The following is a 7,457-nucleotide window of genomic DNA, read 5'->3' on the forward strand; positions in this document are numbered from 1 at the left end:
AGGCAGATTTCAATGGTAATGTTTATCACCTCTACTAATTAACATGACATAAATTTCCATGCTTCCTCCTCAAATACACATTTTTTAAAAATTTGTTTGTGTGTGTGTGCATATCACACAGAACATCCCAAACCATCTTATTCGACTATATACCCACTTCCCAGATGGTACCCTCCCATAGCCTCCCTCCCCTCACTAGAGCCCTGTTATCCCTGCTACTGTCTGCTGTGTTGTTGGCACCCCCAGGCATTCCTCACTACTTGTCCATCTGGTGAATCTAGTCAGCCTATCCATAGGACTTTGTTTTAGGAGGGTCAGCTATTCCTCATCTAGCAGCAATCAGTTGTCAATATTCCTTTAGATAAGATTGGGATCTATTGTTCATCATTATTTTAGAATTTATACTAAACATATATTTCAAAGATTATTTGATATATTTAGATTGAAAATTAACTACACAGACCTTCTTCTTAGGATAGTTTTACATAATGCTGAAATGCATATTTAAGACTAGGCATTCAGGCCAAAGGTCTATCCTAATAGATAAAGAAAACCATATAATAGTACCTACATAGAGAGCCATTCAAACACCCAAAACACTGGTTTCCTCTTTAACTTAGTGACTAAATGAAAATATGGCAATTTCCATATTCACTTCCCATATTGTAAAACATCTGTGAAAGAACAAGTATACTATTTAATACTTGACCAAAAATCTTTTTAGTGACATCTGTTATGAACCACTTAGGCACCTTTATTTCTGTTCTGAATCTTTAAAATACTTGTATTATTCATTCAGCAATTAATTCTTTTACTTCTCTCCTATTTTCTTGAAATGTTATTTATTTCTCTTAATGTTCATGTTGCATAAGACCTGTACAAGGAAACTTTTTAGTATTTTATTTATTATCTTTATTTTATGTGTATGAGTGTATTGCCTGCAGTATGTGAGTGCACCGGTGTCATGCAATGCCTCAGAGGTCAGAAGAGGGCTTCGGATTCCCCTGGAACTGGAGTTAAGGACCATCGTAGCCACCATGTGGGTGCTAGGAATCAAACCCGGGTCCTCTGCAAGAGCAGTCAGTGCTCTTAACCTCTGAGCCATCTCTCCAGCCCCAGGAAATTTTTAAATATATTGGGAGACTTTAAAAAATAGTAAAATAAACAGCAAGATACAATATATTCATGGCTTGGAAGATTTAGGACTTTAAAGTATCATTTCCCTAAGATTTTTCTTATAGATTAAATGCAAGCACACTCAATTAAAAAAATCCTAGGTCTTTTTCTGATGTCTGTGGAACTTAACTCTAGATTCATATGGAAATGTGAAGGGCCAAGAAATACTAGGACACTTACAAAGGAAGAACCAGGTAGCAAGATTTAATCTACAAGACAGCAGGGCTCATTATATAATATGAGATAAGTTGGGACAGCACAAAACAAGGACAGACATCAGAAGAACATGATGAAGGCCAGGCATGGTGGCACATGACTTAAATACCAGCAGAGACAGGAAGATCTCTGTGAGTTCAAGGCCAGCCTGGTCTACATAGCAAGTTCCAGGCCAGCCAGGACTACATAGTGAGAACCTGTCTCTAATTAAAAAATGATGAAGAATCCCAAATAAAATCTAAGGAGAATTTGATATATGAAAAAGGGAAACTGAAGACCAGTGAGGAAAAGATGATTAATTAATAAATTATCTGGAACAGTAGGAATTAGAAAGAAGAAAACATGTAACTGTACTCCTACTTCGAATAATATACCAGAAAACCGTCTGGTTCAGTAAAAATCAGTGTAACATGCAAATAAGGGCAACACTAATTGAACTCAGTAGGTTGTGTGTATGTGTGTGTGTGTGTGTGTGTGTGTGTGTGTGTACATATAACAAAAATATAGAAGTCTTGAATTCAAGAGGGAGTGGTTGGGGACACATGGGAACATTTGGGGGGAAGAGGGGATCAGAAGGATGCAAATATAGTGTACTCAATGTATGAGATCCTCAAATTTTAAAAAGATCAGGATAAAACTCATTGGAGATTATTTTCATGACTGCGGATGGGAAAGAATTTTCTGATTGGCACAGGAAGAGTTCTGGCCATAAAGAAAATAATCAGCTGATCTCAGCAGACCGCCAGAGAGTGCTGAGTGCTGGCCTCCCTCTGGCCTCGCTTTGGCAGAGGGCCTGAGAATGCAGGGGACTGCCTGAGAGCTGGATCCTGCCTCCACTTGGTGGTGAGCTTCTCCTAATTGGCGCCATACCCATCCCCCTATCTGGGATTTTGTGAGGCTCCTCCCAAGGCCCCTGGGCAGATCTGGATTTGGTAGGCTAAGGCTGAGATCCTAGCAGACAGCCTGAGAGGGTGGGTTTCAACCTCCATTGGTGTAGTGGCTCTGATCTGAACAGACCCCCAGAGAGTGCTGAGTTCTGGCCTCCGTCTGGTCTCTCTCTGGCATAGGATCTGAGAACACAGGGGATTGCCTGAGAACACCAGGATCCTGACTTCACGTGGTGAAGGAAGCCTGAGTGTACCTGACTGAATAGCTGATCTCAAGCCATCTGTTCCCTCCAAATTAATCCTGAGAGAACCTGAACCCTGTACCAACCAGCTTTACATAACCAATAAAGAAAGGATCTAGGCACCCCAAAATTACAAACAGAAGCATACTTCAACTTAATTCTCATATCAGAATCATAGACAACAAAAGAAATTCACATGCCAAAATCACAACGAAAGAATAATAAAATGGAAAACCAAAACACTGTGTCCCCACTAAACTCACCAGTCCTGTAGAAGAGTTCTACAAGGAGAACCCTCTAGAGATAACCCAGGACACTGAAATTGAAAGAACAATCATAAACATGATCAAGAAATTCAACGAATTTAAAGAACACATGAACAAACAAATCAAAGAACTAAAAGAAAATAGGGATAAACTTCTGAATGAATTCACAAAAGAGAATATCTCCATTAGATAGGTCAACAGGCCAGAGACTTAACAGAGAATCATCTGAATTAAACAAAACCATATATCAAATGGACTTAACAGATATTTACCGAGTATTCCACCCAAACACCAAAGGACATACTTTCTACTCAGCACCCCATGGAACTTTCTCCAAAATCGACCATATACTGGGGCACAAAACAAAGCTCAGCAAATACAAAAAGATTGAAATAATTCCATGTGTTCTATCAGACCACAGTGCAATAAAGCTTACAATCAACACCGGAAGAAGCCAAAATCACCACACAAACACATGGAGATTAAACAACACACTCCTGAATGATGAATGGGTCAAAAGAGAAATTTAAATGAAAAGGACAATACAACACAACAAAACCTCTGGGACACGCTGAAAGCAGTCCTTAGAGGGAAGTTTATAGCTCTAAGTGCCTTGATCAAAAAATCAGAAAGAACACATATAAATGACTTAACATTGCAACTCAAGACACTTGAAAAGCAACAACAAATGAAACTCAAGCCCAGCAGACAAGAAGAAACAACAAAAATCAGAGCAGAGATTAATGAAATAGAAACAAAGAAAACAATACAAAGAATCAATTAATCTAAGAGCTGGTTCTTTGAAAAGTTAAACAAGATAGACAGACACTTAGCCCAGTTAAGCCAAAGAAAGAAAGACCAAATCCAAATCAACAAAATCAGAGATGAAAGGGGAAACATCACAACAGACACCCAAAAGATCCAGACCATTACAAGGGAATACTTTAAAACCTAAATGCTACTAAATCTGAAAATATAAAAGAAATGGATGAATATCTGAAATCATGGGAACCACCAAAGTTAAACCAAGAAGAAATCAACAGTAAAATCAATAGAATTTCTATATACCAATAACAAGCAATTGGAGAAAGAACATGGGGAAATGCTCCCACTCACAATTGCTGCAAAAAAAATAAAGTATAGTGGAAAAAAATCTGACCAAAGACACCAAAGATCTCTACGACAAAAATTTAAATTGTTAAAGTAAGAGACTGAGGAAGACACCAGGAGATGGAAGGACCTCCCATGCTCATGGATTGGAAGAATTAATGTTATGAAAAATGATCATCCTATCAAAAGCAATATATAGATTCAATGCAATGCCAATCAAAATCCCCATGACATACTTCACAGAATTAGAAAAATCCATCCTTAAATTTGTATGGAAGCACAAAACACCCCAGATAGTCAAAGCAACCCTGAGCACAAAGAGCAACACTGGGGGGATTACTATTGGCAAAGAAATTGACACATAGATCAATGGAACATCATTGAAGACCCAAACCCAAGTACACACAATTTCAGCCACCTGATATTTGACAAAGGTGCCAAGAACACACAATGAAGGAAAGACAGTATCTTCAACAAATGGTGCTGGCAAAACTGGATCTCTGCCTGTAGAAGAATTAAAGTAGATCCTTACCTTTCAGCTTGCACAAAAGTCATCTCCAAATGAATCAAAGACCTCAATGTGAAACTGGAAACCCTGAAACTATTAGAAGAAAATATTGGCAGTAACTTATAGGATATAGGTGTAGGAAAGGATTTTCTAAATCGGACAGAGGTTGCTCAGGAATTAAGGTCAGCAATCAACAACTGGGACCTCATTAAACTAAAAAGCATCTATACAGCAAAAGAAACAATCAAAAAAGTGAAGAGAAAACCCACAAAATGGGAAAAAAAAGTCTTCACCAGTGACACATCTGATAGGCCTTATTGAATGTCCTGCCAAAAGGAAGAGAATTGAGAAACCAAATGACCCAATTAAAAGATGGGCTGAAGATCTAAACAGAGAGTTCTCAAATGAAGAAATAAAGATGACTAAGAAACATCTCAAAAAGTGTTCAACATCATTAGTAATTAGGGAAATGCAAGTTAAAACCACCCTAAGGTATCACCTTACCTCAATCAGACTGGCTAGGATCAAGAGAACAAATGATACCAAAGGCTGGTGAGGATGTGGAGAAAGGGGAATGCTCATTCACTGCTGGTGGGATTGCAAACTTGTGGACTCTCTATGGAAAGCAGTATGGAGAACTCTTAAAAAACTAAAAATGAACCTACCATATAACCTGGTTATACCACTCCTTGGCATATACCCAAAGGACTCATCCTATTGTAGAGACACTTGTACAACTATGTTTGTTGCTGCTCTTTTCACAATAGCTAAGAGATGGAAGTAACCTAAGTGTCCCCTCAACGGAGGAGTGGTTAACAAAAATGTGGTTCATTTACACAATGGAGTTCTATTCAGCAGTAAAGAAAGATGAAATAATGAAATTTGATAATGAAATTTTCATGTAAATGAATGGATCTAGAAACTGTTATCCTAAGTGAAGTAACACAGACTCAGAAAAACAACATATGTTCTCCCTCATATGTGGATCCTAGCACCAAATCCTTTTAAATTCCAGGTGCTTTTAATAAGATGATGTTACACAGCAGTCCCTTCTGCATGAAATAACTACCATCATCACGACTTCAGCTGAGCCTGATCACTAAACATCATCACAATTGGCCTTGTGGATGGTTGTGCTCATTCATTAAAAGAGGGCCAAGTAGGGTCATTGGACCCTCACCAGACTATACAGCCACTCTTCCTAGTGAACTGTACGTAATTTGGCCCTAACTACACATGGCCTCCTGGATTTGGAGAGGGCTAAAGTATACAAACTGGGGAAGGCTAGGAAGAGAAGGCATGACCCATGCTGGGTAAAGGCTTTCCAGTGTGCATACCCTCAGGTCATACATACACCTCAGCAACCCCTCAGTTATCTCGGTAAAAAAAAAAACCGTTGGCTGGGAAAATTTTAATCAAACATTGGCTTGACACTAAAACCTTAAAAGGGAATAAGCATTGCTTAGTATCTCCAGGAAAAGAAGTCTCACAACAGATGGAAAATTTATTTGTTAATGCTATTATGTCTCATAATTATTTTTAAAAAAAAGAAGAAAGGAAAGAAGGAAAGAAAGAAAATAAGAATGTTAAAGATGTTAAAAGGGTATGGGAACGAGATATTTTCCAACATAGAAAAAATGGGGAGGACCCGGGTTCGATTCCCAGCACCCACATTGCAGCTATGAACCTTCCTTAACTCCAGTTCCAGGGAAATCCATGGCAATGTACGATACGGGGGCACTCACATACATGCAGGCAATACACTCATACATATAAAAATAAAAATAATAAATAAATTTTTTTTAAAAAAAGGATAAGACAAAAATAATATACACATAATGTTAAATTTTCTATGGTCATAGTTTAGTCAACTAGTTTAAGGAACAAAATATATATCTAGTCAAGGTTTATCTGAGAATATTTGGTTTTTTATCCAAGATTTATCTACATAGCATGGGATAATTAAAAGTACCAGACTTGTGGAACTAACCTTACTGGATGTTTAACAGCCATAGTTTGAGGCCTATACTAATGTGGTCAGAGGGACTAAAGGACTTTTGCCCCTTGCCCTCCAAGGTCAACTAAGTTCCAGGGGACTATGGAGCATCTCGCAAAATGTCCTGTAACTATGGTGAGTCACCTGTCCTCTTGTTCAAGGGAGGCCATGGAGACCCCACAAGATGGACTTGAACTGATGTCCAATCTACAAAGAGGAGGGTCAACTCAGAGGAAACATCTCATTCATGCTTCCAAGTGAAGCCAGACATGGTCAAGCAGGACCTTTGACTTATCTTCACATAGATGGAATTGATAAAAGAAAGGAGCCAGGAGCTCCTCCCAACCCCATGTGACCCCTGAGGAACAGATCCTCAAAAGACCTTAAGTGTAAAAATAAATCAATTTATTTGGGCCAACTATGTGGTCTTAAATACCCAAAAGTAACCAAAGAGTAAAGTCATCAGTGTATGTAGTGGTTTGAATGAAAATGTCCCTTATAGGCTCCAAGTGTTTGAACATTTTATCCCCAGATGATGGTGCTGTTTTGGGAAGTTTTAGAAGGTGTGGATATCCTGGAGGAAACATGTCACTGGGGGTGGGCTTAGAGCATTCTTAAGCCTTGCCAGATCTCCAGTTGCTCTCTTGCTTCCTGTGCCTGTGTGATGATGTGAGAGCTTAGCTTCTGCTGCTCCTGCTCCAGCCACCTCCAGCCACCATGCCTCCCTGCCATGACGGACTGTAATTCCCCTGGAACCATAAGCTCAAATAGACTCTTCCTTCTATAAATTGCTTGGGTCAGTGTTTCTATCACAGCAACAGAAAAGTGACTAATACAGTAATTGGTACCAGAGAGTGGGCTGTTGACTGTGAAGAACCTGACCACGTGGGGTTTTGGAAAAATGTGGAAGACTTTGGAAGTTTGGACTAGAAAACTGGTTGACTGCTTAACAGGCCATTCTAGTAAACACCTGGAAGGAAGTAGTGCTGAGAACAATGTAGTTCCAGAAGGAAATAAGGACTTAAGCAGCACTTGGGATATTTTGGCAAAGAGTCT

The sequence above is a fragment of the Nannospalax galili genome, unplaced genomic scaffold (genome assembly GCF_000622305.1).
Source record: "Nannospalax galili isolate Female #2095 unplaced genomic scaffold, S.galili_v1.0 scaffold44, whole genome shotgun sequence".
Lineage (NCBI taxonomy): Eukaryota > Metazoa > Chordata > Mammalia > Rodentia > Spalacidae > Nannospalax > Nannospalax galili.